Below are 23,472 nucleotides of genomic sequence, written 5' to 3' on the forward strand. Positions count from 1 at the left end.
ATTTCCTTTACAATGGACTGACTTGAACTCCTTGCAGTCCAAGAGATTCTCAGGAGTCTTATCCAACACCACAGCTAAAGATCATCAATTATTTGGAACTCAGCTTTCATTATGGTCCAAACTCTCACATCCATACATGACTACTGGAAAAACCAAAGCTTTGACTAGACAGAATTTGTTGGCAAAGTAATGTCTCTGCTCTTCAATATGCTGTCTAGGTTGGTCATAAATTTTCTTCCAAGAAGCAAGCATTTTTAAATTTCATGGCTGTGGTCACCATCTGCAGTGATTTTGGAGCCCAAGAAAATAAAGTCACTGTTTCCATTGTTTCCCCATCTAGTTGCCATGAAGTGATGGGACCAAATGTCAAGATCTGAATGATGAGTTTTCAGCCAGCTTTTCCACTCTCCTCTTTCACTTTCATTAAGAGTCTCTTTAGTTCTTCTTTGCTTTCTGCCATAAGGGTGGTGTCATCTGCATATCTGAGGTTATTAATATTTCTCCTGGCAATCGTGATCCCAGCTTATGCAGTCTTGTATTTCACATGATGTACTCTGCATATAAATTAAATAAGCAGGGTGACAATATAGAGCCTTGATGCACTTTTTTCCCAATTTTGAACCCATCCACTGTTTCATGTCCAATTCTAACTGCTGCTTTTTGACCTTCATAAAAGTTTATCAGGAGGCAGGTAAGGGGGTCTGGTATTCCTGTTTCATGAAGAATTTTTCCAGTTTGTTGTGATCCACACACTCAAAGGCTTTTGTGTATTCAATGAAACAGAAGTACATGTTTATCTGGAATCATCTGACTTTTGCTATGATTCAACAGATATTGGCAATTTGATTCCTCTGCCTTTTCTAAATTCAGTATGAACATCTGGCAGTTCTTGGTTCACGTACTGTTGAAGCCTAGTTTGGAAAGCTTTGAGCATTACTTTGCTAGTGTGAGATGAGTGTGATTATGTGGTAGTTAGAACAATTTTTGTCATTTCCTTTCTTTGGAGTTGGAATGAAAAATGACCTTTTCCATTTCTATGGCTACTGCTGAGTTTTCCAAATTTGTTGGCATATTGAGCACAGCACTTTCACAGCATCACCTTTTAGGATTTTAAGTAGCTCAACTGGAATTCCATCACCTCTACTAGCTTTGTTCATAGTGATGCTTCCTAAGGGCCACTTGACTTCACATTCCATGGTGTCTGGCTCTAGGTGAGTGATCACACCTCCGTGGTTATCTGAGTCATTAAAATCTTTTTTTTTGTATAGTTCTTCTATGTATTCTTGCCAGCTCTTCTTAGTATCTTCTGCTTGTGTTAGGTCCATACCATTTCTGTCCTTTATTGGACAGATGACATGATAGTATACATATACAATCTTAATGATGCCACCAGAAAACTATGAAAGCTTATCAATGAATTTGTTTACATTGCAGAGTACAAAATTAATACATAATAATATTGAGCATTCTTATAGACTAATAATAAATGATCAGAAAGTGAAAATAAGCAAAATATTCAATTCAAAGTTTCATCAAACATGAAATTTCTAGGAATAAATCTACTTAAGGTCCTTAACAAAAAATCTGTATGCAGAAAACTATAGGATATGGACGAAAGAAATTAAAGATGATACTAACAGATGGAGATATACATATTCTTGGATTGGAAGAATCAAGTTTGTCAAAGTGCATACATTACCCAAAGCAATCTACAGTGCAATCTCTAGCATATCACCAAAGGCATTTTTTCAAGGAATTAGAACAAAAAATTTACAATTTGTATGGAAACACAAAAGACCACAAATAGCAAAATGAAACTTGAGAAAGAAAAGCAGACTGAAAGAATCAGGCTCCTTGACATCAGACTACACTACAAAGGTACAGTTATTAAAATAGTATGGTACTATCACAAAAAATGGAAACACAGATCAGTGGGACAAGATAGAAATTGTAAAGATAAACTCAAGGACCTATTAACATCTAATCTATGACAAGGAGGCAATAATGTACAATGGAGAAAAGACAGTCTCTTCAGTAAGTGCTGGTAGAATAAATGGACAGCTACACACAAAAAATAATGAAATTAGAATAGTCTCTAATACAATACATAAAAATAAACTTAAGTTGGGTTAAAAACCTACATGTAAGACTACATACTATAAAATTCTTATCAGAAAATAATAGCAGAACACAGTACGATCTTTTTGATCCATCTCATAGAGTAATACAAAAAATAAAAAAAAAAATAAACAAATGGAACCTATTTGAACTTAAAAAATTTTGCACAGCAAATTAAACCATTTGCAAAATAGAAAGACAACTCTGAATGGGAGAAACTATTTGCAAATGAAGCAATTAACAATAGGTTAATCAACAAAGTATACAAAGGGCCGATGTAGCTCAATTAAACAAACAAACAAACAACCCAATCAAAAAATGGGCAAAATATGTAAATATACATTTTCCAAAAAAGACATATAGATGGCTAAAAAGCATATGAAAAGGTTTTTAGTTTCAGTAATTATTAGATAAATGCAAATCAAAAACTACAATGAGGTGTCTATCGCCTAACATCAGTCAGAATGGCCATCACAATAATATCTACAAAAAAAAAAAAATCTGAGAGAATGTGGAGAAAGGGCACCTTCTTATGCTGTGGATGTTAATGTAAACTGGTACAGCCACTGTGGAAAACAGTACGAAGGTGCCTTAGAAAACTAAATGTAGAGTTGCCATTTGATTTAGCAACTGAGTATTTATCTGGAGAAAATCTTAAATCAAAAAGATACATGCACACCAGCCTCCTGATGCTTACCACAGGCTGTGCTCTTACACTGTATAGAAAGAGGAGGCAGAGTAAACTCACCCCATAAACACCTCAGGCCAGGAAAGCCCTGTGCATTGTCTGTATTGTGAGTGGGAGGACATGGACTGGAGGGAAAGACAAGAAAAAATAACAAATAAAAGATACATGCACCCCAAAGTTCATTGCTGTACTATGGACAACAGCCAGCACATGGAAGCAACCTAAATGTCCATCAACAAATGAATAGATAAAGATGATTTGGTACATATTTGAAATGAAATATTACTCAGCTTTAGACAAGAATGAAATAATACCATTTGTAGTAGCACAGATGGACCTAGAGATTGTCTTACTGTGTGAAGTCATACAGTTCAGTTAAATCATTCAGTCATGTCCAACTCTTTGCGACTCCAAGGACTGCACAATGCCAGACCTCCCTGTCCATCACCAACTCCTGGAGTTTACTCAAACTCATGCCCATTGAGTCGATGATGCTATCCAACAATCTCATCCTCTGTCGGCCCTTTCTCCTCCCACCTTCAATCTTTCCCAGCATCAGGGTCTTTTCCAATAAGTAAGATCTTTGCATCAGGTGGCCAAAGTATTGGATTTTCAGCTTCAGCATCAGTCCTCCCAATGAATATTCAGGATTGACTTCCTTTAGGATGGACTGGATAGATCTCCTTGCAGCCCAAGGGACTCAAGAGTCTTCTCCAACACCACAGTTCAAAAGCATCAATTCTTTGGTGCTCAGCTTTTTTATACTCCAACTCTCATATCCATACAAGACTACCAGAAAAAGCATAGCTTTGACTAGATGGACCTTTGTTTGCAAAGTAATGTCTCTGCTTTTTAATATGCTGTCTGCGTTGGTCATAAATTTTCTTCCAAGGAAAAAGCATCTTTTAATTTCATGGCTGCTGTCACCACCTACAGTGATTTTGGAGCCCCTCAAAATAAAGTTTGTCACTGTTTCCACTGTTTCCCCATCTCTTTGCAATGAAGTGATGGGCCTAGGTGTCATGATCTTAGTTTTCTGAATGTTGAGTTTTAAGTCAACTTTTTCACTCTCCTCTTTCACTTTCATCAAGAGGCAGTATAATTCTTCTTTGCTTTCTGCCATAAAGGTCGTGTCATCTTCATATCTGAGGTTATTGAGATTTCTCCCAGCTATGTTGATTCCAGCTTGTGGCTCACCCAGTTGAGCATTTCTCATGATGTACTCTGCCTGTAAGTTAAATAAGCAGGGTGACAATATACAGACTTGAAATACTCCTTTCCTGATTTGGAACCAGTCTGTTCTTTGATATCCACTTCTAACTGTTGCTTCTTAACCTGCATACAGATTTATCAGGAGGCAGATCAGGTGGTCTGGTATTCCCATCTCTTAAAGAATTTTCCACAGTTTGTTGTGATTCACACAATCAAAGACTTTGTCATAGTCAATAAAAGAGAAGTAGATGTTTTTCTGGAAACTCTTCCTTTTTTGGTGGTACAACAATGTAGGCATTTGATCTCTGGTTCCTTTGCTTTTTTAAACTCCAACTTGAACATCTGGAAGTTCATGGTTCACATATTGTTGAAGTCTGGCTTGAAGAATTTTGAGTATTTGCTAGCATGTGAGATTACTGCAATTGTGCGGTAGTTTGAGCATTCTTTGATATTGCCTTTCTTTGAGATTTGAATGAAAACTGACCTTTTCCAGTCCTGTGGCCACTGCTGTTTTCCATATTTTCTGGCATATGGAATGCAGCACTTTCACAGCATCAACTTTTAAAATTTTAAACAGCTCGATTGGAAGTCCACTAGCTTTGTTCATAGTGATGCTTCCTAAGGCCCACTTGACTTCGCATTCCAGGATGTCTGGCTCTGTGTGAATGATCACACCATCGTGATTATCTGGGTTGTGAAGATCTTTTTTTGTATAGGTCTTCTGTGTATTCTTAACATCTACTCTTAATATCTTCTGCTTCTGTTAGGTCCATACCATTGCTGTCCTTCATTGTGCCCATCTTTGCATGAAAATTTACTTGGTATCTCTAATTTTCTTGAATAGATCTCTAGTCTTCCCCATTGTATTGTTTTCTTCTATTTCTTTGTATTGATCACTGAGGAAGGCTTTCTTATATCTCCTTGTTATTCTTTGGAACACTGCATTTAGATGGATATATCCTTCCTTTTCTCCTTTGCTTCTTGCTTCTCTTCTTTTCTCAGATATTTGCAATGCCTCCTCAGACAACCATTTTGCCTTTTTGCATTTCTTTTTCTTGGGGATGGTCTTGATCACTGCCTCCTGTACAATGTCATTAACCTCATCCCATAGTTCTTCAGGAAGTCCTTCTCTTATATCTAACCCCTTGAATCCATTTGTCACTTCCACTGTATAATAGTAAGGGGTTTGACTTAGGTCATAACTGAATAGTTTAGTGGTTTCCTCTATTTTCTTCAATTTAAGCTTGAATTTGGCAATAAGGATTTCATTTTCTGAGCCACAGTCAGCTCCCAGTCTCGTTTGGCTGACTGTATAGAACTTGTCCATCTTTGGCTGCAAAGAATATAATCAATCTGATTTCAGTTTTGACCATCTGGTGATGTCATATGTAGAGTCTTCTCTTGTGTTGTCAGAAGAGGGTGCTTGCTATGATCAGTGTGTTCTCTTGGCAAAACTCTATTAGCCTTTGCCCTGCTTCATTCTGTACTCCATGGCCAAATTTGCCTGTTACTCCAGTTCTGTCTTGAATTCTTACTTTTGCATTCAATTACCCTATGATGAAAAGGACACCTTTTTTGGGTGTTAGTTTCAAAAGGTCTTGTAGCTCTTCATAGAACCATTCAACCGCAGCTTCTTCAGCATTACTGATCAGGGCAGACTTGGATTACTGTGATATTGAATTGTTTGTCTTGGAAACGAACAGAGATCATCCTGCCATTTTTGTGATTGCATCCAAGTACTGTATTTCAGGTTCCTTTGTTGAATATTATGGCTACTGCATTTCTTCTAAGGGATTCTTGCCCACAGTAGTAGATATAATGAACATGTTAGTTAAATTCACCCATTCCAGTCCATTTTCATTCACTGATTCCTAAAATGTCGATGTTCACTCTTTCCATCTCCTGTCTGACCACTTCCAATTTGCCTTGATTCATGGACCTAACATTCCAAGTTCCTATGTCATATTGCTCTTTACAGCATTGGACTTGACTTCCATCACCAGTCACATCCACAACTGGGTGTTGTTTTTGTTTTGGCTCTGTCTCTTCATTCTTCCTGGAGCTATTTCTCCACTGATCTCCAGTATCATACTGGGCACCTATCAACCTGGGGAGTTCATCTCTCAGTGTCCTATATTTTTACCTTTTCATATTGTTCATGGAATTTTCAAGGCAAGAATATTGAAGTGGTTTGTCATTCCCTCCTCCAGTGGACCAAGTTTTGTCAGAACTCTCCACCATGATCAATCCATCTTGGGTGACCCTACACGACATGGCTCATAGTTTCATTCAGTTAGACAAGACTGTGGTCCATGTGATCAGATTGGTTAGTTTTCTGTGATTGTGTTTTTGTGGTTGTTGTTGTTTGTTTTTTTTTAATTCTTTCTGCCTTCTGTTTGAGAATAAGAGGCTAATGGAAACTTCCTGATGGGAGAGACTGACTGAGGGGAACACTGGGCCTTATTCTGATGAGCACAGCCATGCTGAGTAAATCTTTACAATTATTTTCTGTTGATGGGTGGAGATGTGTTCCCCTCTGTTATTTGGCCTGAGATCAAACTATGGTGGAGGTGAGGAAGATAACGTTGACCTCCTTCAAAAGATCCCATGCAGGCACTACTTCACTCAATGTCCCCAGTGCTGCAGCAGGCCTCCATTGACCCACACCTCTGCCGGCTATTCCTGGACACTCACGAGGAAGTCTGGGTTAGTCTCTTGTGGGGTCTGACCCCATAAATCAGACAGAGTAAGACAAATATCACATGATATTGTTTATATGTGAAATCTAAAAAATAAAGACTCAAAAGAAGAAGTTCAAAAGAACTTATCTATACACAGAAATAGAGTTACCGATGTAGAAAACAAAATTATGGTTACCAGTGGTTGGAAGGGAAGGGAAAATTTTCAGAATGCAACTGACATATACACATTACCATATACTAAATAGATAATTAATAAAGAGCTACTGTATAGCACAGGGAACTCAATATTCTGTAATGGCCTATATTGGAGAAGAATGTAGCAAACAGTGGATATATGTATAACTGATTCACTTTTCAGTACACCTGAAACTTACACAGCATTGCAAATCAGCTATACTGTGATTTTTTTTTTTTTTTTACAAATTATTGAGTAGTGAAAACAGTAAAGACATGTTGCTCACAAAGCATGGATCATCAATCCTTTGAAAAATGTGGAAGCAATTCTGTGATTACATGACATTCTTTGTCAAATAACTATGTAACACTTTATAAGTGTATAACTAGTTGTATGCATACCTAGCTATGATTAACTGTAACTACAGCTACAATTAACTATTATAATTAATAATAAGTAATTACTAGTTACTAGTTATAAACTGACAAAAACAACTAGTTACTAGTCACAAGTATCAAACTTGACCGTATATCAGAACAGTCTAAGAACTATTTAGGAATCACAACTTGATATTTCTGACTAGTTAAGTGTTATAAAATAGTGACCAAATATAGTTAACAATGATAACCATAAAATGCAACTGGTTAATATTCACTAATCATTAACATAAACTACATAGGAGTCATTACTATTTAGTACAAATACTAGTGATTATAAATGGTTAGCAGTAACATGTAGAAACCACAGTTAGTAGTTAAAACTGTTCTCAAAGTCTAGACAGTAGTTACAAGTCATTATTAGAACTAATTAGTACTCATGAGTAATAAACAAAACCATTAATAGTTGCAATTAGTAATATAGTTACATAGTAGCTGTTACTAACTGTATATCCATAGCCATAACTAATCATAAACAGCAATGTAAAAACTTTAGTAAACATAATTTTAACTAATCACAATTCACTATTAGTAACCATCGATTTAAATAACCATAACTTACCTTAACAAGACCCATAACTAACTATAACTTGTCATAACCATCATGCTCATGCTCAGTGGCTTAGGCTCATGAGCTCATCATGCTCATGCCTCTTTGCAGCCACAAGGACTGTAGCCCACCTGACTCCTCTGTTCATGGGATTTTCCAGGCAAGAATAATGGAGAGGGTTGCCATTTCCTTCTCCAAGGGAACTGCCTGATCCAGAAATCAAACCTATATCTCCTATGTTTTCTGACTTGGCAGGTGAATTATTTACCACAGAGCCATCTGGGAAACCCAATAGTCATATCCATAATCATAACTCTACCTGAAGCACATGCATTGATAGTATAGAAATTGACTACCAAAATATTTCTTGAAAGTGTTAGTCACTCAAAAGTGTCTGACTCTTTGCAACCCCATGGACTATAGCCCACCAGGCTCCTCTGTCCACGGAATTCTCCAGGAAAGAATACCAGAGTGAGTTGCTATTCCCTTCTCCAAAGCATCTTCCTGACCCAGGGTTCAAATCTGAGTCTCCTGTATTGCAGGCAGGTTATCATCTGAGCCATGAGGGAAGCCCAAAATACTTCTTAAATTATCTTTAAATGAATTTGACGCTGAGAGGTAGGAAAGCTGAAATGTAGGGGACAAGATAATGTTTAAACTTTGGGAAGGCTGACATGCTTATAGTGTGAATGTTCTTTTTTAAATTTTAATTGAAGGGATGATATTATTCTTCAAATTTGTGTTTGTAAATTTTAATTTTTATACAATTTAATTGGTAATACTCCATTCACAGTTATTACAAAATACTGTCTATATTGCCTGTGTTGTACAATACATCTTTGAGCCTAACTTACATCTGATAATTTGTACTTCCCACTCCCCCAGCCTTATATTGCCTGCTCCCTACACTGGTAACCACTGGTTTGTGCTCTGTATCTGAGTCTGCTTCTTTTTGTTACATCTATGAGTTTCTTATATCTTTTAGATTCCAAGTTAAAGTGATATCACACAGTATTTGTCTTTCTCTGTTTGAATTATATCAGTTAGCATAATGCCTTTCAAGTCCATCCACGCTGCTGCAAATGGCAAATTTTCATTCTTTTTTATGACTGAGTAACATTCTGGCATATGTATGTATGTGTGTATATGTATATACATTGCTATATAGGCATATTACTATGTATGACTTATTTTTATACACTCATCTTTAAAAGGACACTTAGGTTATGTGGCTTCCATATCTTGGCAATTGTAAATAATGCTACTATAAACATCGGATTATCTGTATCTTTTCAAGTTATTTATTTATTTATTTTTAATTTTGGATACATACCAAGAAGTGGGATTGCTGGATCATATTGTAGCTCTATTTTTCTTGTTTTGAGGAAACTTCATACTGTTTTCCATGGGATTTTCCTGTGGTTCAGTGGTAAAGAATCCACCTGCAATGCAGAAGATGCTGGTTCAATACCTGTCTTGGGGAGTTCCTTGGAGGAGGTTATAGCAACCCACTCCAGTATAATTGCCTGGAGAATCCCATGGACAGAGACGCCTGGAGGGCTACAGTCCATAGGATTGCAAAGAATCAGACACGGCTGAAACGACTGAGCATGCAAGCGTGCACATACTCTTTTCCACACTGACTGCACCGATTTATATTCTCATCAACAATGTTCAAGGGTTCTCTCTTTTCCTCATCCTTGCTAATATTTATTATTTGTGTTCTTTTTGATGATAGCCATTCTGACAGGTGTGAGGTAAAATCTCAGTGTGGTTTTGATTTGCATTTCCCTGATGATTAGCAAAGTTGAATATCTTTGCCCATACCCATTGGCTATCTGCATTTGCTTTTTGGAAAGATATCTATTAAGTTTTTCTGCCCATTTTATAATCAAGTTGGATTTTTTTTAATGTTTAGTTGTATGAGCTCTTTGACTATGTTGGGTATTAATCCTTATCACTCAAATTATTTGCAAATATTTTATCCCATTCGGTAGGCTGTTTTTTCATTTTGTTAGTGGTTTTCTTGGCAGTGCAAAAGCTTTTAAATCTCATTAGGTCTCATTTGTTGATTTTTGCTTTTATTTCCTTTATGTTAGGAAATTGATCTCAAAAATATTTTTGTCATCTATGTCAAAGAGTTTTCTGCGTATACTTTCCTCTAGCAGCTTTATAGTATATGACCTTACATTTAGGCTTTTAATCTATTTTGAGTTTATTTTTGTGTATGGTGTTAAAAAATGTTCCAACTTCATTCTTTTACATGTGACTGTCCAGTTTTCCCAACACCATTTATTGAAAAAGCTATCTTATTTACATTGCTTTTCTTCTTCTTCTTCTTTTTTTTTTTTTTTTTTGCTTAATCAACTATTGGGGGCAGGAGGAGAAGGGGACGACAGAGGATGAGATGGCTGGACGGCATCACCGACTCGATGGACACGAGTTTGTGTAAACTCTGGGAGTTGGTGATGGGTAGGGAGGCCTGGCGTGCTGCGATTCATGGGGTCGCAAATAGTTGGACACGACAGAGCGACTGAACTGAACTCAACTGAATCAACTCTAAGTGCATGGATTTTTTTCTGGGCTCTCTATCCTATTCCATTGACCTATGCACCTGTTTTTGTGTCAGTATCATAGTGTTTTGATTATTGTAGCTTTGTATTATAGCCTGACATCAAGGACCCTGATTTCTCCAACTCAGTTCTTGTTTCTCAAGATTCTTTTGTGTACTCAGTACTTTTTCTGTTTCCATACACACATTTTACTATTTTCTGTTTTTTTTTTCTGTAAAAAAATGCCATTAGTATTTTGATAGAGACTGCATTGAATCTGTAGTTTGTCTTGAATCTGTAGATTGCCATGTAAACAATATTGATTTTTCCAATCAAAGAATATGGCATATTTTTTTGTCTGTTTTTGTCATCTTCAATTTCTTACATCAGTGTTTTATAGATTTAAAAATACAGTTCTTTTGCCTCAAGTTAGTTTATTCCTAGGTATTTATTGTATTGATGCAATGATAGATGAAATTGTTTTCCTAATTTTTCTTTTTATAGTGTGTTGTTAGTGTATAGAAATGCAACAAATTTTTGTACATCATCTTTGTGCTCTGAAACTTTACCAAATTAATTGATGGGCTCTAATGACTTTCTGTTGGAACCTTTGTGATTTCCTATATATATGCAAGAGTTTTTCAATATCCACAAATCAATCAATGTGATACACCACATTAACAAAATGAAGAACAAAAATTATATGATCATCCCTAGATGCAGTGAATGCTTTTGATAAAATTCAGCATTCATTTATGATAGAAACTCTCTAGAAAGCAAGCATAGAGAGAACATACTTCAATACAATAACGGTTATATATGAGAAACCCACAAATAACATAATACTCAGTGGTGAAAAGTAAGAGATTTCCCTGTGAAATCAGAACCAAGGCAAGAATGTCTACTCTCACCACTTTTATTCAACATATTTTTAGAATTCTTAGCCACAGCAACCAGATATGAAAAAAAAAATCCAGATTGTAAAGGAGTAAGTAAACCATCACTATTTGCAGTGTGTCTGTTTCTTTTCTTTTTTATTAGTTTCTTATTACTGCTATAATAAATTGCCTCAAACTTCGTTTGTGATTTGTGAAAGTCAGTCATGTCTGATTCTTTGGAATTCTCCAGGCCAGAATACTGGAGTGGATAGCTTTTCCCTACTCCAAGGGATTTTCTCAACCCAGGGATCAAACCCAGGTCTCCCACACTGCAAGCGGGTTCTTTACCACCTGAGCCACAAGAGAAGCCCAAACAGAGTCTTATAATTACCTCAAACTTAGGGTCTAATAATTGTACAAATGTATTATCTTACAGTTTTGAAGGTTAGGAATTTTAAAATCAATACATTGGCAGAGTTGCATTTCTTCTGGATGTTTCAGATTAAAATCTGTGCTCCTTGACTTTTCAGGTGTCTAGAGGCTCTCTGTATTCCATGGCTGGAATATAACTTCCTCTTATCATTCTAATCTCGTGTTTCTACTGTCACATTTCCTACTGCTATCTATAATGCTCTTCACTTTCTCTTATAAGATCACTTCTGTACATTTGGTCCATCTGGATTATGCAGGATAAGATTCCCATCTCAAGTTCCTTAATCATATCTGTAAAATCCCTTTTACCATATAAAGTCATATTTTCACAGGTTCCAATAACTTCTTTTGGTGGTCTTTAATCAACACATTGCTGAGTCAAGGCTATGCCCTTTGGTAGGTGCTGCTGCTGTGTGGTCTACTGTCTGGGTAAACGAAAAATAAGGCAGTCAATATGTATTGCCTGCTTTGTTCAAAGTAACAAATCACAAACTACTTAGTAACAGATGAGGTTAGGGTGGGAAGAATGACTGCTAGTCCTAGGAGTAGGGCTTAGTTGAGAAGGAATGACTTGAATGCTGACTAGTCAAGTGAATAAACCTAACAGTTGTAAGGATGTAGTTAAGGAAGTAATAATGTTGACAGAAAAGCATTTCCCAGACCGGGAAGACAGAAAAGACAAATACACACATAATTGAGTGCAGTGTTGAAAGAGGTTAATTTCTCCCCAACAACTCCATTTCTTGGTATATACTGAAATAAATTAAAATAGGCTATCAAAGAGCTACATGCACTCAAATATTCCTGCAGCATTATTAATAGTCACCAAGATATGGAAACAATTTAAGTGCTCATCCACAGATGAATGGATAATGAACATAATGGATATAATTTAGCCACAAGAAAGAAGGATATGCTGTTATTTGTGGCAACTTAGTTGGATTTTGAGCATATTATGATAAGTCAGATAGGGCAGAGAAACACATGTACTGTATATCACTTATATGCAGATTCTAAAAAAAAGGAAAAAAAAAAAAACCCATAAAAACAGAGAATAAAAGAGTGGTTACCAGGGAATGAGGGATGGTAGGATAAGACAGATGCTGTTTAAGGTTACAAATGTAAAGTGAATAGAAAACAAGCACTAGATATAATGCACTGTATAGTGAATATATACAGCAGTATTGTTTTATAATTATAAAACCTGCTAAGAGACTAGCATTTAATTATTCCAACCACTAAAAAGAATGGATAATTATGGATCCAATAAAAGTGTTAAATATTGCTACAATGGCAATTATATTGCAATATGTAAGTTAGCATGTATCAAATTAACATGTTATACACCTTAAATTTACAGTTATATGTCAAATATGTTTCAATAATTTTTTAATGAAAGAAGTTCCTTTAGTACCTAATAATAAGAGATGTGAAGTGGATAAGAATAAATAATTGATTCTACATAGATATTACTTTCTCTGCATGGAACCACTTCAGAGTGCATTGGTTGTCCCCTGTCCTGAGACTGGCTAAGAAAACAATAACAATAGTTTGTGACATTCTAACTATGCTGGAACAGAAATGATCAAAGGGACTGTTGCTTACTGTTCTCACTCAAGGCTGACTGGAGTAGGATTGACTTTGTTTTTCTGGATGTGTGAGCAGTCAAACAGCCAGTAACTTTTGTCTACTCAATTTGTCTATACCCTCTCTCGTTTTTTCTTTCTGCAACATTGTCTCACCTATGGGTGGCAGGTAGGCTTAGTAACTGTAATTAAATTATAATCCTGCCCCTTAGAGGGAGCTTGAAACAACATTATTTTAGAGTAGGATGTACACATTTTATGACCTCATGTCCTCACTCAGTGTTAAATTGAGATGATGTTGATATGGAATTGTATTTGTGACTATATCAATTATAACAGACACTGATAGGTATACTTGGAAAAAATGTCTCTATTTTTGCAAATGCATGCTTGGGTTCAGTGCTTCAGATAAGGTAAATTAATTGCCAAGTTTTAAACATCAGCCTTACAATAGAATCAAAACATTAATTTCCAACTACTTGGTAATAGATGGAAAATAGGATAAGAAAGAGACAACTAATGACTGAAGTATGGCCTGGAGGTGAAAGTGGAGAACAATGTTCAGTGATCATGTGGTGAGATGAGAGCAAAATAGGATCCCCCTGAACCTGAAACTTGGATGGTAGCCATTCTTGTGTTTGTCACCCTTGAGAAGGCTTGAATCTTTTGGAAATTAAAGAAATTAAATATTTAAGTATACATATCAGAAATACCTTCTGAACACCTGGCAAAATTTCTTTATATTGTCTGAGTGCAAAAGAAGAACTGTGAATAATGGGTAGGTATTCAATTTAAATACATATACAGCACAAGGAACACTTAGAATTATGCAAAAAAGGAAATGTCTACACAAATGTGAGTTAATTGCCCCTGAAAATGTTTCAACAAAGACCACAAATAATCATCTGGGATCCTATAGATTGATTTAATGGTTAGATAGACATGACTTTTATAGTCTCTTAATTCTCAGACAATGTGGTTCTTAAGATGTACATTTGATTTAAGGTAAAATAATAAATTAACTAAGGCTGCATGTAGAGTTCACTAAATAACTTCCATGTTTCCATGTCCCACACTTATTTCTCAGACCTCTTTCTATTTGATATTTCAGTATCAATAGGCACAGTTAATCACTTTCTACTTCCTGAAATGTTGTCTTCATCTGATTTCTGGGAAACTACTCTCTCTTGAATTTCCTCTTAACTTTTTGATTTTCCCTGCTTATAATCCCTTTCTGGATCCCTCATCTTTCCAACTTCTAAGCACTGGAGTGTGTTAGCCTTGTATCCATGAACCTAAGTGATCTCATCCAGGATCATGTCATTTAATTTCATCTATATTTTAATGCCTCTAAGATTAATATTTCCTGCTCAGACTTTCCCCTGATCTTCTGATTCATATGTCCAGTTACTTACTGAGCACATCCAGCTGCATATCTTGGGTGTCTTCAAAATAAAGTGCCTGAGGCAGAGTTCTCAGGGCTGGTGCACTGGGATGACCCAGAGGGATGGTATGGGGAGGGAGGTGGGGCGGTGGTTCAGGATGGGGAACACATATACACCCATGGCTGATTCATGTCAATGTATGGCAAAATCACTAAAATATTGTAAAGTAATTAGCCTTAAATTAAAATAAATAAATTTAAAAAAAAGGTAAAGTGCCTTTACACTTTCAAGAATATGAACTATGCATAATTTTCCTTGTTTATCACATTAAATGAGGCTAAAAAACATGAATAATGTATACAAAACAAACAGAAGAAGACTCAAAATAGTGAACAAAAGAATGTAAATCTGCTAGGAGTCTCAGGATTTGAGGAAACCACATGGTGGTGAGTTCGTTTATTTTATTTTTGTTTATTTTTTGCTTCATATAGCCTACATTAAGAGCTGAAAAAAGTAGTAATTTGGAAACACGAACAGGAACAGAAAATATAATATGCTTCAGCAAAATCTTGTTCTACTTAGCCAAATGACCAGGAAAGTGGAAGCCTAGCAAAAAAGAAAATATTTAGATAGTAGTCACTGTGCTCCAGCAATTGACAGAGAAAAAAATAATCCTGTGGGCCTAGCCTGTCTGCTCAAGCCAAAGTCAGGCAGGAAGCCTAGAATTTCACTCTCAGTAGGTTATATTGAGGGACTAGCTCAGTTGGTAAAGAATCTGCCTGCAATGCAAGAGACACAAGTTCAATTCCTGGATTGGGAAGATCCCCTGGAGAAGGAAATGGCAACCCACCCCAGTATTCTTGCCTGGAGAATCCCATGGACAGAAGAACTTGACAGGCTACAGTCCATGGGGTCACAAGAGTCAGATACGACTTAGCAACTAAATAGAGAGAACATACACACACACACACACACAAGTGGTTAATGAAAAGGAATGAGCTTAATAATGGATTGAATCACTGTAAATACAAGGTTAACCACTCATGCTTGTCGTGGTTGAAGTTCCAGGCCCTAATGTGAGGTTCAATGATATATTTCCTTAGCTGTGACAAAAAGAGAACCATGAACGATTTTTGAAAAATTCAGACATCTAGTTCTCATTTCTTTCAAAGGGGACAGTGTGACTGGTTCCTCCACTTATTTCCATGTTTCAGAAAATCCTTTAAAGATACTTGAAGCTTTGTCCTTCTTTAATATATCTTCTGAGTTGCAATAAATCCTTGTGAATATCCTTTGTTTTTATAAATCTTTCTCTGAGGAAAATAAATCTGAATTTTTGGAAACTGCTAAATTGAATTTCATGCAAGGGAACATTTCATGCAAAGATGGATTCGGTAAAGGACAGAAATGGTATGGACCTAATAGAAGCAGAAGATATTAAGAAGAGGTGGCAAGAATAAACAGAAGGATTGTACAAAACAGATCTTCACAACCCAGATAATCATGATGGTGTGATCACTCACCTAGAGCCAGACATCCTGCAATGTGAAGTCAGGTGGGCCTTAGAAAGCATCACTATGAACAAAGCTAGTGGAGGTGATGAAATTCCAGTTGAGCTATTTCAAATCCTGAAAGATGATGCTGTGAAAGTGCTGTACTCAATATGCAGCAAATTTGGAAAACTCAGCAGTGGCCACAGGACTGGAAAAGGACAGTTTTCATTCCAATCCCAAAGAAAGGCAATCCCAAAGAATGCTCAAACTACTGCACAATTGCACTCATCTCACACGCCAGTAAAGTAATACTCAAAATTCTCCAAGCCAGGCTTCAGTGATACGTGAATCGTGAACTTCCAGATTTTCAAGCTGATTTTAGAAAAGGCAGAGGAATGAGAGATCAGATTGCTAACATCTGCTGAATCATCAAAAAAGCAAGAGAGTTCCAGAAAAACATCTATTTCTGCTTTATTGACTATGCCAAAGCCTTTGACTGTGTGGATCACAATAAACTGTGGAAAATTCTGAAAGAGATGGGCATACCGGACCTCCTGACCTGCCTCTTGAGAAAACTGTATGCAGGTCAGGAAGCAACAGTTGGAACAAGACATGGACCAACAGACTGGTTCCAAACAGGAAAAGGAGTATGTCAAGTCTGTATATTGTCACCCTGCGTATTTAACTTACATGCAGAGTACATCATGAGAAACCCTGGGCTGGAAGAAGCACAAACTGGAATCAAGATTGCAGGGAGAAATATCAATAATGTCAGATATGCAGATGACACCATCCTTATGGCAGAAAGGGAAGAGGAACTGAAAAACCTCTTAATGAGAGTGAAAGAAGAGAGTGAAAAAGTTGGCTTAAAGCTCAAAATTCAAAAAACTAAGATCATGGCATCCAATCCCATCACTTCATGGGAAATAGATGGGGAAACAGTGGAAGCAGTGTCAAACTTTATTTCTGGGAGCTCCAAAATCACTGCAGATGGTGATTGCAGTCATGAAATTAAAAGACGCTTACTCCTTGGAAGAAAAGTTATGACCAATGTAGATAGCACATTAAAAAGCAGAGACATTACTTTGCCAACAAATGTCCATCTATTCAAGGCTATGGTTTTTCTAGTGGTCATGTATGGATGTGAGAGTTGGACTGTGAAGAAAACTGAGTGTTGAGAAATTGATACTTTTGACCTGTGGTATTGGAGAAGACTCTTTAGAGTACCTTGGACTGCAAGGAGATCCAACCAGTCCATCCTAAAGGAGGTCAGTCCTGGGTGTTCATTGGAAGGACTGATGCTGAAGCTGAAACTCCAATACTTTGGCCACCTCATGCGAAGAGTTGATTCATTGGAAAAGACCCTGATGCTGGGAGGGATTGGGGGCAGGAGGAGAAGGGTACGACAGAGGATGAGATGGCTGGATGGCATCACCGACTTGATGTACATGAGTTTGAGTAAACTCCGAGAGTCGTGATGGACAGGGATGCCTGGCATGCTGTGATTCATGGGGTAGCAAAGAGTCAGACACGACTGAGCGACTGAACTGAACTGAAATGCGCTTAAATTTAGAGTTTAGTATGTGGCTTCCTGCATAGCTTAGTTGGTAAAGAATTCACCTGCAATGCAGGAGACACCGGTTCGATTCCTGAGTTGGTAAGATCTGCTGGAGAAGGGATAGGCTACCCACTCTAGTATGCTTGGGCTTCCTTTGTGGCTCAGCTGATAAAGAATCCCCCTGCAATGTGGGATGCCCGGATTCGATCCCTGGGTTGGGAGGGTCCCTTGGAGAAGGGAAAGGCTACCCACTCCAGTATTCTGGCCTGGAGAATTCCATGGACTCTATAGTCCATGGGGTTGCAAAATGTCGGACATGACTGAGGGACTTTCACTTTCACTTCATGTTAAGTCATATGGGAGATCAAGCTGAGTAACACAGTGTAGGTCAAAAATAAAGTGTTACCAGAAACTGATGTTAATGCATTTTTGACTCTGGCTGTGATTTCCAAATCAAAGTTTGGAAAAGGTACAAAGGCATATATGTTCAGCTTTTCAGAATGACTATGAAAAGGACAGTAAGAAATTTTACTCTTGTATGTGTGTGTATCTGTGTGTTTCAAATTCCTTTATGCACATCGACTATTTCTTTACAGAGTGCTCTCTTTCACCGCAGCATTGAATCTGCACACACAAAAAAGATATTGTGCATACACTAAAATACCCTGCTATGAAGATACTTTTTTAAAGCAGATTTGCATAATTTATAATATCCCTCTTGCCAATTTTTCTCCATATAAGCACATAAACATGACATGAACACTTTTTTAAGTATCTCGTATTTTGACAATTTCTCAGTGCTTGCATATACTGATGCAAACTTTGAAAATAAATATGTAATTCATGTGTGTCTAGAACTTTCAAACACTAGTAGTATCTGTTTATCAGATAGTATTGATTTAAATTCCATGATAATTCTGTTTCCTATCATTGTTCCTATAGATAAGATTTATTTTTTGAGGGGATGCTATAAAATTTTTGATTATTTTCTATTGAAGTCTCCCTTATAACAAGATAGAATGAAATTTGTCTCCTTCTGACCAGAAGAGGGCACTAGTGGTTCTCAAGTCATGAACTTTGAGAGTTGAAGGGAATTTAAAGGGTATTTTTTTTTTCCAGCACTTCAGCAGTCCCTCACTACTTTTATCTGAAACTTAAATTCATTATACATATAAAGAGATTAACAGGAGATTTAGACAGGAGCTAGGCATTTATTAACAAATACTTCTGCATGTCAATTATGAGAAAGTATTTTTGCCTGACTGATTAAGACCTCAGTCTTGTATATATTTTCTAAAGCAGAAATCAGGTTATATCTCAGAGGCTCCCTGAAGCTACAACTTGTTTTGGAGGGATTGAGAAAAGCAGTTGGGAAACACTGTATTCTTAGCTAGACCAACTGACAGGATGATTCAAAATATTTTAAAAATAAATAAATCATATTCAGGGTTTCCCTGGTGGTTCAGAGGTAAAGAATCTGCCTGTCAATAGAGGAAAACCAAGTTTGATCCCTGGGTCAGGAAGATCCCCTGGCAAAGGAAATGGCCACCCACTCCAGTATTCTTGCCTGGGGAATCCCATGGCCAGAGGAGCCTGGCAGGCTACAGTCCATGGGATTGGAAGAGTTGGACACAACTTAGTGACTAAACAACAACAACAGATGGGGGACCGGGATGGGGAATACGTGTAACTCTATGGCTGATTCATATCAATGTATGACAAAACCCATTGAAAAATAAAAAATTAAAAAAAAAAAAAAACAACAAAATCATATGCACCTTAATTATTAGGAAGGATTTGAATATTCAGCTACAGTGATTTTTTTTAATGTGCTTATTTGGAATTATTGATCTCTGGTTTGATAACAGTTTAGACTAAATTGGGTAAGAAATAATTGGAATTTTGTTTTAGAAAGCAACTCCTCTGTGTTTCATATGTTCTATTTATTGTCCAGCACCACATTTCTAAATGGATACCAGAATCAGAGTGCTTTTTATTTACTGACTCTATTACCAGAGGGAAGATTCCCCCATCTCAGTCAACACAGAATTGATAGGGTCAACATAGGGCAGCAGTACAGTAGACAAGTGGCCAGGTGCTTGAATTCAGAGGGCAAAAAAGCCCTCCTGAACCTAAATAGATCCTCATAATTACAGTCACCCCTTTAGGGAAAGCCTTATCTAAAATCTGTGTGTAAATGAAAATATTTTACCCGAGAGAATGTAACAGCTTAATTAATGACACAGTCTGACAAGCTCCTGAAATAGTGATCTATAATTTTGTTCTTCAGTCGCTCAGTCTTGTCTGACTCTTTGCCACCCCATGGGCTGCAGCACACCAGGTTCCTCTGTCCTTCACTATCTCCAGAAGCTTGCTCAAACTAATGTCCATTGAGTCAATGATGCCATCCAACAATCTCATCCTTTGTCACCCCTTCTCCTCCTGCCTTCAATCTTTCTCAACATCAGGTGTTGTGGTCCTTTAATGGACCAGAACCTGGTGGTCCAGAGTCAATGATGAGAAAGTGAAAGAAGGAAAGAGGCTAATATTCCCTGGGTTACACAGTCGGCCTTCGCGCTCCAGGGAATCAGCCAGAAATAGAGAGAGAGAGATGGGGACCCAAGCTCTGATGAAACAAGGGTGCTTTACTGAATTCTGTAAAAGTATATATACCAGTAGCTTCTTTAGATAAAGATCAAGAGACCAGACTTTACAAGTTTACCAAGGAAGCAAAGAGCAATAGAGGTCATAAGGCCAAAAGGAAATCCATATTAAAAGAGGGTCATAAATAGTTAGTTTTCACCATCTGGAAAAACTAACAAAGGAAATGCAAGCATTTCTCAGTCCTGGGAGAGGTTATTAATTCCTGAAAGTTCAGGAATTAATAAGGAACAGAGGATTCATGACAGATCCAAAATAGCACACAGGAAGCCTCCTGTTCAATGCTTCCTGACAATCCGGGTGTTTTCCAATGTGTTGGTTTTTCTCATTAGGTGGCCAAAGTACTGGAGCTTCAGCATCAGTCCTTCCAGTGAATATTAAGGACTAATTTCCTTTACAGTTGACTGGTTGGATCTCCTTGCAGTCCAAGGGGCTCTCAAGAGTCTTGTCTAACACCACAGTTTGAAAGCATCACTTTTGTGGTGCTCAGACTTCTTTATGGTCCAATTCTCACATACATACCTGACTGCTGGAAAAACCACAGCTTTGACTAGATGGGCCTTTGTCAACAAAGTAATGTCTCTGCTTTTTACTATGCTGTCTAGGCTTGTCATAATTCTTCTACCAAGGAGCAAGTGTCTTTTAATTTCACGGCTGCAGTGACCATCTGCAATGATTTTGGAGACCAAGAGATAAAGTCTGTCACTATTTCCATTTTTTCCCCATCTTTTTGTCATGAAGTAATGGGACTGGATATCATGATTTTCGTTTTTTGAATGTTGAGTTTTAAGCCAGCTTTTTCATTCTCTTCTTTCACCTTCATCAAGAGGCTCTTCAGTTCCTCTTCCCTTCCTGCCATAAGTGTGGTGTCATCTCTATGTCTGAGGTTATTGATATTTCTCCTGGCAATCGATTCCAGCCTGTGCTTCATCCAGTCCAGCATTCCTCATGATGTACTCTGCATATAAGCTAAATAAGCAGGACGACAATATGCAGCCTTGACATATCCCTTCCCATTTTGAACCAGTTCGTTGTTTCATGTACAGGTGTAACTGTTGCTTCTTGACCTGCATACAGGTTTCTCAGGAGGCAGGTAATGTGGTCTGGTATTCCCATCTCTTTAAGAATATTCCAGTTTGTTTTGATCCACACAGTCAAAGGTTTTGGCATAGTCAATGAAGCAGAAGTAGATATTTTTCTGCAATTCCCTTACTTTTTCTATGATCTGATGACTAGTTCCTCTATCTTTTCTAAATACAGCTTGTACATCTGGAAATCCTTGGTTCACATACTGTTGAAACCTAGCTTGGAGGATTTTGAGCATTACCTTGTTAGCATGTGTAAGAAGTGCAATTGTGAGGTAATTTGAGCATTCTTTGAGATTGGAATGAAAACGGACCTTTTTAAGTCCTGTGGCCACTGCTGGGTTTTCCATATTTGCTGGGATAGAGTGCAACCCTTTAACAGCATAATCTTTTAGGATTTGAAATAGTTCAGCTGGAATTCTATCATCGCCATTATCTTTGTTTGTTCTAAGTTTTTATATGGGGAAACCAGAAATGGATGATTTTACAAAACAGAACACTTCATGTACTCATAAGTTCTGAAGGGCTGAGTAGATTCTCGGCAGCCTGATATAACAAGAACACATTTGGTGTCTAGTAGTAGACTTGAGTCGGTGGTTGAGAGAGAACTCAAGATAAATTCCGTTTAAACCACTGTTGCCTTGACCTCTCTACCAACAATCATCCCTGCACAGCACCATCCCTTAGGTACTATATAATACCATTTTTCATCTTTCACATTTACTCAATTTTCACTAGAATATGAATTAGCATTTGGATTTTGACAGTTATACCATACTGTAAATTTGTTTCCCTAGTTGTCATTTCTCTCAAATATCCTACCAATAGAATTTCCTGTTGTGGTTAATCTATGATGTGAAAGACAAATATATATATATATATATATATTCTATTTATTCTAACTTACTGAGACTTATTTCTGTATCTTATTGTACTTTAGAAGCATTCAATAAGCCCCTTAACTAATGTTTAGCTGAGTGTAAAGATATTTACCTTAAACTTAAATGGTCACTTTTAACATTTAAAATTTTAATCAATGTTGAACCTTTTAGGAAAAGTGATTTGAGCATATTAAAGATTATTAAAGAAGTTTCTTCACTCAAATGTCTTAAGACTTGTTTTTCTAGTGTCTGTCTTACATATCTGTAAACTGTAGATTTCATGGAAATTAGTTGACCAACACCGATTACAATTATGATGTACTTCTGGGGAAAAGACTTTAACTTCAACTTGTCAATTCTGGTTTTAATAAGGTTCTTAAACATCCTTTAAATGTGAATAAGTACCAAACAAGCAGTATTATGTAGATAGTTAATGACCATCATAATTGGAATACTATATGCCTTGCTATCTTATTAATTAAACTTCTATCATTTGCTTTTAAACTGCATTACTTGCCCTGCCTCTTCACTGGGATGTTGTGAGGTCATAGAGAAGAATGAATATAAATGCACTGGCAAATAAAAAACACTGTACCTTATAAAAGATTGTTGTTTCTCTTTAGGCCTAAAATAGTCCATAAGACAAGAATTATAAAATGTAGTTAATTTTAAGGGAAAAAAATACAAACAAATTACTTACATTTGGATCCAGAATTGTGTGACAGATACCTTTGAGACTATAGTTAATAAGAATATAGCCTGAGATGAATGTGAATTCTACAAATAAATTCTTGCTCGATTTTGTTCCACAACATACAAAATTATTACTCTGAGAACAAAATAATTTATGAATACATATACAACAAAGGAAGGATAACTGAAATTGGAAGAGCAGGGACTTTATACACATACATTCATTGTAAGATTTTGCTTCCAAACTAACTTTATCACTAATCTTTAGAAGTTTTCAGTCATTGAGAAATATTATACACATTCTGGTGTCATAGAAGAGGGACAGTAATTAACCAACTCTAATGTGCACTTTTCTGATTGATAACCTGAGGTTACATGAGTTTGTG

At 36.8% G+C, this 23,472-nt stretch overlaps 1 non-coding gene across 1 annotated transcript; it reads left to right on the forward strand.

Moving 5' to 3' along the window:
- The first annotated feature begins 2,798 nt into the window (after positions 1 to 2,798).
- LOC136154964 (small nucleolar RNA SNORA51) lies at positions 2,799 to 2,930 on the forward strand. The gene has a single exon (XR_010660658.1). It is a non-coding gene; the product is annotated as a small nucleolar RNA SNORA51 (small nucleolar RNA).
- Positions 2,931 to 23,472: the final 20,542 nt, after the last annotated feature.

The sequence above is a fragment of the Muntiacus reevesi genome, chromosome X (genome assembly GCF_963930625.1).
Source record: "Muntiacus reevesi chromosome X, mMunRee1.1, whole genome shotgun sequence".
NCBI classification, from domain to species: domain Eukaryota; kingdom Metazoa; phylum Chordata; class Mammalia; order Artiodactyla; family Cervidae; genus Muntiacus; species Muntiacus reevesi.